Source organism: Etheostoma spectabile, chromosome 3 (assembly GCF_008692095.1).
Source record: "Etheostoma spectabile isolate EspeVRDwgs_2016 chromosome 3, UIUC_Espe_1.0, whole genome shotgun sequence".
Classification (NCBI taxonomy): domain Eukaryota; kingdom Metazoa; phylum Chordata; class Actinopteri; order Perciformes; family Percidae; genus Etheostoma; species Etheostoma spectabile.
This window is the reverse complement of record NC_045735.1, coordinates 7247045-7256539: the sequence shown is the minus strand read 5'-3', so window position 1 is coordinate 7256539 and position 9495 is coordinate 7247045. Positions and strand designations below refer to the sequence as shown.

General features: G+C 41.2%; 1 protein-coding gene across 1 annotated transcript in view; it reads right to left on the bottom strand.

Annotated features, from left to right (window-relative positions):
* Positions 1–9495, bottom strand: part of numbl (NUMB like endocytic adaptor protein) — a 54575-nt gene that overhangs the window by 42899 nt on the left and 2181 nt on the right. The window lies entirely within an intron of this gene.

The window sequence follows — 9495 nt, the reverse complement described above, 5'->3', positions numbered from 1 at the left end:
TGTGTGTGTGTGTGTGTGTGTGTGTGTGTGTGTTACTTTGTTGTCTATGCATTAAATCTGTTTTGTGTGGGATTCCCTTTTATAGTCAGAAGACTTCCAGGAAGAGTTCTGTGTAATGCTCTCCTTTCCTTCTTCTCTTACTCTCTTTTCTCCTCCTTCCATTCTCTTTACCCTCAAGGGTTAGCAGATAAGTGTAAATATTGGATAGGGACAGATTGTATTAGATAACACAGACCTACATAGAGCCGTGCACAGATTATGACTTGCAAATACACAGATGGTCTTAAGTCTGTACTTGAAGAACACTTCCCATCCCGACTGCTCAATGGCATAAGAATGGCACCTGTATATTAATACATTTTGATAAATAAACATAAAAAAGTTATTGATTGGGTGTATCTTGCTCATTTATCACCTTTGTGTAAATTGTCATGTTTTAATGTGTCTCGTATCGTGATACGAACACTTAAATATCATTAAAAAGAGGAACAGTGTTAAAGGAAACTAATGAAAGTAACAAGTAAGATATCAAGACTAAATATGAAACTACTGTAAATCACATGCTTTGCAGTATAGCGGTAGTTAAACACTGTTGTCTTTTATCCTTGTTTCTTATAACAATGTATAATTATGTTGCATACCGTCTACGGATATACTTGGGAGTGGGTAGCCCACACAGCAAACTGGAAGCCTAACAAAATCACTCCTAACTTTACTCTGTAAAGCTGGGGCCTAAGGCAAACACTTAGATAAGATTTTTTCGCATGTTAGACAAGGTTTGAATAATTGTAGATGTGCGCTGAGGGACTTTTGCAGAAATTTGGGAGTGAAAGAAATTAGTGTATAGCAATGCGGAATGCAGCATAATGTGAATGTGAATGTGAATACATAATGCATGTACAGGATGGTTTCTGCATGCGCCTCTGAACATCTCATCTCATCTCATTCACTAATGAGAGACACATGCATATACACATGGCTTTTTATATTAGCAGTAACAATATGATAACAGTAACATAAGGAACAAGTGATTATGGTTTTGCCAGAGAACACGACAGTTGTTGTAGTGCAGCAGATATCACACATGGACATAGACAGCAAGCGTAAACATCCCTCCATTTCAAAGGCAGTGGGGGTATATACGCTCTGTGGACTGGGGATCTGACCATCAAAACAAGTCTCCAGTGAAAAGAAAAGGAGAGGATAAGAAATCAGCAAGTTAGGCTATTTGCTTTCCCTGTGCTAACAACAAAATTTTACAAAATGCATTTGTGTCACGAAGAGGGTAATGCCTTTTGTTGCCAATTCAGCCCATGCAAACACAGCTTGACTAAGCAACACCTCAGCAAGACAACATGCACTCAGTATATCTTCCATACAGCCTCTGTCTGAGCCATGTACTGTGGGAGTCGGCTGCCAGGATGTCAACAAAATCCATGTGAGGAAAGAAGCTGTATGGGGTGTGTGAGGGTGTGTAAGTTAGAGAAGAGAATGAGAGGAGAGAAAAAAAAAAAACTTCAAAGCTGGTCCACAGCTGAGAAGGGGGGTTGAAAGAGGTTGAGATTTTCCTCTGGGTCTTAGGAATGCAGAGCAAGAGCAATAACACATTCCCTATGTGGAGCACAGGGAGCAACATAGGACAGATAGCATGTAAACACACACACACACACACACACACACACAGGACCAGCGAGTCTGGTGTTCCTCGGTCTGTTCTCTCTGCACATATCAAGTAGCCATCTGGTGAACTGGACGATCCAGGACATGCGGCTGAGTCAGACTGTTGTCCAGCCCTTTAGCCATTTCTTTTTTTTATTCTCCTTAAAACTGCTTATCATCCTTCCCATCCTCTTCCCCTCTCTGTTCCTCTTCTTGTAGCATACAGTTACTCTTGTATTATCCTTTAAAAACCCGGAGACAAGGGGTGATGTCAAGGGAGGGGGGGAGGCTTAAAGAGAATAGTATATGCACGCTCACCTCTGCTGACATATCAAATTTACAGAGAGTGAAGTGGTGCTACGGGGTAAAAGATGAAGAGAGAGGCTCCACTAATCAAACCACATTGTTCCTATTATATCAAATTATTTCCACGCTGACTGGGTGTCGCCTTGGCATCTCCACAATATTCCTCTGTGATCTGAGGCGAGAACAGACGCAGCCTGTGGGAAGACAGTCTATTTACTTTCTATTGATCTCCTTGTTAAGGCTTGTTGAAGCCTGAGGTGCCTGGAGCCTCATCCATAAAATCATAAAAAAAATGTTTAAAAGCATTCTGGCTTATTGTAGATTTCATCATGTTTGGAGAGAAATTTCAGAGTGTAGTCAAAGCTGAGAGCATGACATCAGGAGGATCATGTGGTGCATAATGATGTAAAGTAGTTTCACGTTTGAAATATAATAGAAAAATCCATGTTACTGGATGTTTTTGGTTTCCTATCCCAAAAGGGCTTTGTATTGGTTGGGAGAAGAAGTTTGGAACCTTTTTCTAAACGAGGAATGCGATCATATGAGATTGCACACACAGATAACAAGCAAACTTGCCGCCAATAAGCTGGTTTTGTAGCTTTGTGACTTCTCTGTACCTCCTTACATGTCTCTGCTCTCTCTTTTGCTTTTATTATTTAGTCGATTTGGAATGTCACTTGGAGCCCTCACAATGCCAAAGGAGGGCATTCAAGGAATATGGAAAATATGCTTATTCACTTTCATGCCGAGAATTAGATGAGAAGATTGATCTATCCTTTGTATCCATCAAATATAGCTTAGCTTAGCTATCACTGCACCTAGAGTCTATTTCAGCCATAAAATAGTCCAGCACATAACTGCCCATAAAACCACATTTTTACACTTTTTCGTACAGATAGAATGTGTAAATGTAGTAGTTTACAGGTGCTGCATTAATTAGGTACAGCCAGGAGAAAGTTTGCTTAGCAGACCACAAAGACTATAGGCAGAAGGAAACAGCTAGCTTGGCTCCATCCACAACATCAAGTTTTAAAGGGGCTTTACTCCATATTTGGAAAAAAGTGGTTTTGGATCGTCTCCACACGGCTCTCACAGACTGCTCCCCAACAGACGCTTTGTCATGGCCCTCGGCGTCAGGTACCGAAGAACAGAAAGGAAGAAGACAAATTTCAACACACAGAAGGAGTGTGACATCACTCTCTGCTCAGGATGTCATTACTCCACTACACCTGTACATAGAAAATAGTTGTTTACTGCTATATTAATGTTCTGAAGATCAAGTGCAGTCCCTTAAATATATCTTCCAATGAATAAAAACACTCAACAACACCCCTCATGTGTCATATCTGTGTGTGAATCAGGTGTTTTCACACAGCAAGTATCAATAAGCTTTGTCAGAGTTAACAACCAAAAAAAGAACGGTGGTACTTACGTGCCAAAATGTAATGTAGCATTATAAAACATCACACAGACAGTTTTCACTGGTTGCTCTCAATTGTATAGCATCCTGAGGAGATACATTGGGCTAGAATAATTTACCACTTTGGAATTTGTCCAAAGTAGGGGAGCAAAGCCTCTGTTCAGGATTCAAAGTCATTTCACATTTTGGTTATGCTTGGAAAATGTTTTACTGAGGTCTGCGGTCTGTCTGTCTCCTTCTGCACAGTGCTTTCCCATCCATTCTTCCTAATACTCGAGAGTGCTTAACATAATACCTGACTGACTGGCTAGCTAGCTATACAGACCGGGAAGGCCTTGGCGTAAGTGGCTGGATGATTTGCAGGCGTTCTGGGTGGCTGGCTCAACACAGACAAACCCTGAATCCCTACTGGACATGCTGGGCTTACTGGGTGGACCGGCTCCTCATCCTCCGGCAGTGCAGACAAACAAAGGCAGGTCTGTTCCTCTGGGAGCCAGCAGGCAGCAACTGCCACTTCCCCTGGCCGGGAAAGGCAGACAGAAAGAAGGGGGGAAAGTGAGATAGATTAAGAAATTCTGAGAGGAAATGGAGAGGACTGAGAAAGATAAAGAATAGAAAAGACAAAGGGAGCTTTTTGTCAACTGAGGACTGTGAGGAAATTGGAATAAGACAGGGGGAGGATTATAAAAAATTAGAGGAAAAGAACTAGAGAGTATAAAAAAGGTCTGCAAGTCAGACACTGCATATGCCGCATTTTATTGTCCAATATGGTTCTTGTGTAATGACCTAAAATCAATCAAAATGTGGCTTTCTATTGCCCTTTTCACAAAGTATTTGCCTCCCAGCCACTGAGCAGTCACGACAGGAACAGTCCATTCTAAATGCTAACACTATCAACAATCTTCATGGTTGTTTCTCTTTTTTCACTGTGGCATTTTACTGCAGCTCGCCAGCGAAAGAAGACACCTCTCCCTCCTCTATCATCCCCCCTTTACTCTCTCCCTCTGCTCTGTCCATTTCTCCATCTCCAGGCTACAATGGCGCCTCACCTCTTTCCTCTTGGCCTCCAGCTTCATCCATGTGCAACCAGCAAATAACTGCGGCCGCATGAAAACCAGTTTGGATGATTTGGATTCCCCTGGACTAATATCTCCCATGTTAAAATATTGTTTTTATTCATTTTTTTTATGTATTACATTACTTTCAATTCTCTTTTGAAGAATTTGTAGTAGACAATATATACTAGCTTACTCTACATAATTTTCAGGAAAAACACTTTTGTCCAGAATTGTGAGACCAATAAAAGATAAAGTTTTGTGTTTCAAACACCCAATTTCTCTGGTCGAAGTTCAAAGGAAGGTAAGGAAGTTAACAGCATGATCTTACAGAAATGACTCCGCATTACGTGAGGGTGGTGACAAGTGTGTTTATATAATGCACCGGCACTATGGAGGAGAGTGGTAGACTTGTAACAATTATTAGATACTAATAGTCAGCTCCTTGACATAATCACGGTTTCTTTGTACAACCGTAGTTGTTGATTTTGTAGTTGAACTTGTAGTTATGTGAGTAATTATTGGTCGAACTGTTGAGCTTAATCTATTCTAGTGGTTGACAGTTGTTCATAGCAACAAAAATGACAAAGGGGGACACAGATAGAAAAAATGTTTATGATAATAAAGAAGAATTGTTTACTACATAGGCTGTGTACCAGTGTTACTGGCTCACATAACAGTAATGTAACCAAAAGAGGTACCTGGAATTCATTCAAAACTTGTTTAAAAAAGTAATACAAAAATGTCTTTTTTTTTATTTGGAATTGTTACAGCTCTAGATGGTGGTATAAAACGTTGATCCAAAATGTCAACTTGTTGGTGTCATTTGGGTGATATGCTTTCACTCAGCAGCAACACTCCTCTTCACCTCCTTCACTCCCTCTGCCCTTTCATCTTTTGTGTCCCTGCTGTCCTTTCCCTTTACTATATCATGGTTGATTTTACTGAAAATATTGGTATATTCTTTAGCTGGGATGTCAAATATTCTTCTGCATTTAAATGATGTGATTTCTAATAAATGCAAGTCTCAAATGTCATAATAGGGACTTCCATTAAAGTCTGTCTGTGGTGCTCAACACTGGCCTTACACTACTTAATGGCATTTTTATCTTCTGTGGCATCACAATGTCTGAATAGGGAAATATGGTCTGTATGTGGTACAGTGTTTCTATTCAGTTTTTATAGCAGAATATTACTGTAAAATCCCTACACTAGGCTATTCATAGTTTGGTATATTTTTTCTTATTTATTTCCTTCCTTCTTCCTGCTATTTTTATCCTCACGTGTACTATGCGGATTATTACGCCTTGTTTTTCAGGAAGGATCATTTCCATTTATGTCCTCCCTTCTTTATGATCATGGTGCCAACAGCTGGGAGAGTAGGCCACATCTGCCATGCAGCTGGCCACCATAAAGAGACAGGCAGAAGGATGGGACTGAGAGAAGGAGAAAGGGGGAGAAGAGTAGTGAAGGGCAATAGTGTGATAAGAAAATCTATATAAAGGTATATTATTCAAGGCTGTTGAGTGCTGCAGAACTAAAGCAAGAGATAGAAAAGTAAAAGGAAAAAATACACAATGAAATAAGGAAGAATGAAAGAACAGACGTAAAAGTTGGTGACACCTGCAAATCTGAAGAAAAGAAAAAAGAAAGAAACGAGTAAACAGGAGTACAGTCATGTGGAGTCAGATGCCCCTAATCAGCTATGTTGCTGTCAGAGCACCTCGCCATAGCAACCATGAGTCATAGCACCAGTAAACATACATAGCACCCAAACACACACGCAGACGCACACACACACACACACACACAGTTGAATTATATCTATTCTATCTATTTATATATCTAATTTTATCCTTTATCAGCAGAAAACTGCTATCAGCTATCTTCCATCTTTCACTCTGTCTCTGGGTCTCTGACTACTTCACACAGGCCTGTGGAGCTATAGAACACACACACACCACACAGATGCAAGCAATCAACCGTAAAAAAAGAACCGCTTTAAGTGTTGTCACCCTGCTCCTTCAACCCCACCTCTCTCTCTCTTCCTCATTCCCACTCTCTCTCTCTCCCTGTCCACTCTTCACATAAAACAGTGAATAGGCCCCTCTGTGCTCTGGAAGATTTAACTTAGGTCCTGTCTGTCTTCCAATCTTTCTTCCTCGACATTACTCTGAAATAGTGCAGCGGAGAAACCTGCCTCATATTAAATGGTGTTTTTCCACATTGTGAGACCATAGCTCAGCTGCACACATAATGTACAGGCTTTTAATTGTAAAGAAGATTGTGGTGGAAAGTCGTTGTACGTGTACTGTAGGTACTGTAAATAACACAATATTAGAAACTAACAATGGTAGCACTCCTCCGATGTATAACAGTGCAGACGGGCCATCTGGGCACATTTACCTCCATTTATAGGTCAAATGGAGAAACCTGATTATGTAATCATGTCTTTTAATCCAGGGAAAGTCAAAAAGCATGTATACTGTTTTCCAAGTATCCTGCCATACTTTACTTTCACACAGCTAAAAGTAATCTAACTTGAACCAAGAACAGCTATAATCTTCTATCACACGACGAGGGCTCTGTGCCTTGCTCAAGGATACTTTAATAATAATTGTGAAGGATTCATACGGGCAACCTTCATGACAGTCACACTTCTTTTCCCTTGCTTTAGGTTAAATTAGGTTTTTTTAACCTGGAGACACCAGAGTGGCAACAAAACTAATAAGCATATTTCCCAAAAGGTCAAACTATTCCTTTAACCCTGAATCTACCATGGTTAATGTTTTCCTTTTTAGTTACCAGTGGAGTAATAAAGGGAAGTGATAATTAATTATTGGGTAATTCTGTCATTCTGAATATCACACGGAATAGCCTCCTCTGTAACACTTTTGAAGAAATCTTGCAAAGGCAGCACACAAGTGTGTTCACACTGCAGAAGGAGGTATGTGGTAAAACACATTCTGTATTGGACATTCACAGACAATTGGACAACGGTGCTGCGTAGTGTAATTTGGGACAAAGCCATGTGAAAACAATCGACAAGCAGCAAGCAAAGCAGTTGCTAAAAGCTTGGGAAAAGGACATAGATCAAAACAGACCCTGAGGGAGGGATGTGGTGTTTGGCTTAGATGGCCTTTTCTTTCACTGTAGGTTTTCTACACACACGTTCCTCATTGAGCAGGCACATATGAGTGTCAACAGCTAAACAGGCTGAAATAGGTCATCACCAAAAAATAAATCAAGAGACCAATGAGACCAAAAATGCAACCCTCGCAACCCAAAGTGACAGTTGAGCGCTCCACTCGGAGTTGTTGCTGCTGAGAAAGACAGATTTTCACTTTTCTTGTTATCTGCAGAGAAAAATGTCACTGATGCAAAGAAATCCACTGCTGATCGCCAGGGACGCATGCATGTACACACACATAAGCCAGCAAGCATCCTTCTACACACACGCACACATACACACGCATGGTCAAACACAGAGAAAAACACAAACCACTGCCTTCACACGAGTGTCCACTAGACAGGCATTAAAACCCATTGCTTCAATCATTCATCAATCGAGGTCAACTTAACACACGGCAACAAGAGCACATCAAATGCACATAAACAGACACGTGTACGGAACAATTGCCTATGTCTTTGCACTATGAGCATTCCATGAGCATGTGCAGTAATGGAACTATATGGGGGGGGGGGGGGGATTTAACTAGCCTGCAGAAATCAGATAACTCCACTCAGAACACACTGAAGGCCCTTTGGCACCAGTGTTGTGTGAGTGTGTGTGAGTGTGTGTGTGAGAGAGAGAAAGAGAGAGAGAGAGAGAGAGAGAGAGAGAGAGAGAGAGAGAGAGAGAGAGAAAGTGTGAGGATGATGTGGACATACATTTATTTTAGAAGACAAGTACATCTTCAGTTCTGTGCAGACTGACATGATCACATCTAATGAGAGGATTTTCTACCACAAATTAAAAACAGTGACAGGAGAACAAATGGTTTCCAGTGTGCCTGTTGGCTAATGGCAATTCCCACTTTTCGCTCTCCCTTTTGTTCAGTCCCTCTCTCTCTTGTTCTTTTATATTGTCACTCTATCTTAATCTCTGTTCTCCTATACAGTCTCATTCTTCCTCTCTGCTGCTCCTTATTTCTGTTTTTTGTCTTTCTATTTCTCTCTCCTCCTCTGCACCCTGCTCTGTTTTTGAAGCACATCCTCCTTCAACCACCTTACTCTCTTCACCATCTTTTAAGTACAGTAAATCTCATTATTGTATTCTATTTCTTTAATTCATTTCATCACTAGAAATAGATTTGTAGAGGTTTTAGTTGTAGGGTTTGATTTTATTCATTAACACCCACACATAAATTACAACTGCACAGTAGGCTACTAGTGGAACACTGTGAATCCCCGAAACACATATCATCCAATGTGCAATAGTCATCACAGAAAACATATAAGTGCAGTTGTATACTTATTTTAACTTTTTGTGCTTGTTCTCTTCCTCTGTAAAGGCTCAAAAACTCATGTTTTCTAGAAGTAGCTGTTTACAAACCAGAAATCCAGTCCTAAATCATTGAGACTTCCTCTAAACTGGACAAGCCCCTGACCTGCAGTATTCATAAAGTGTTGGTGGGACCGGCTCTGAGGAAGCACAGCGTGCTTGCGCTGCCAGCAGTAGCAGGTCCGAGCTGGAAGTGGAGCCGCTTGTTTAGCAGACCCACCCTGACCAACACAAAGGGGGGCAACGCCCTCCTCCACCACCAGCCAACCCAGACAGCACCCTGATTGGCCAGCAGGATGACCTTTGATCCCCGTTGTATTGTGGTCTCAGCTGCGCCAACCCTCCCCCTTGTGTGTGTGTGCGTGTGTGTGTATGTGTGTGTGTGTGTGTGTGTGTGTGTGTAACAAAAGACAGCCAAGTCCTAATGCAGCAATCAGAGCAGTGGAAGAGGGGAAATGGTCTGAGGGGAAATGGAGAGTGTGTATGTGTATGCATTTGTGTGTGTGCATTTGTGTGTGTGTGTGTGTGTGTGTGTGTGTGTGTGTGTGTGT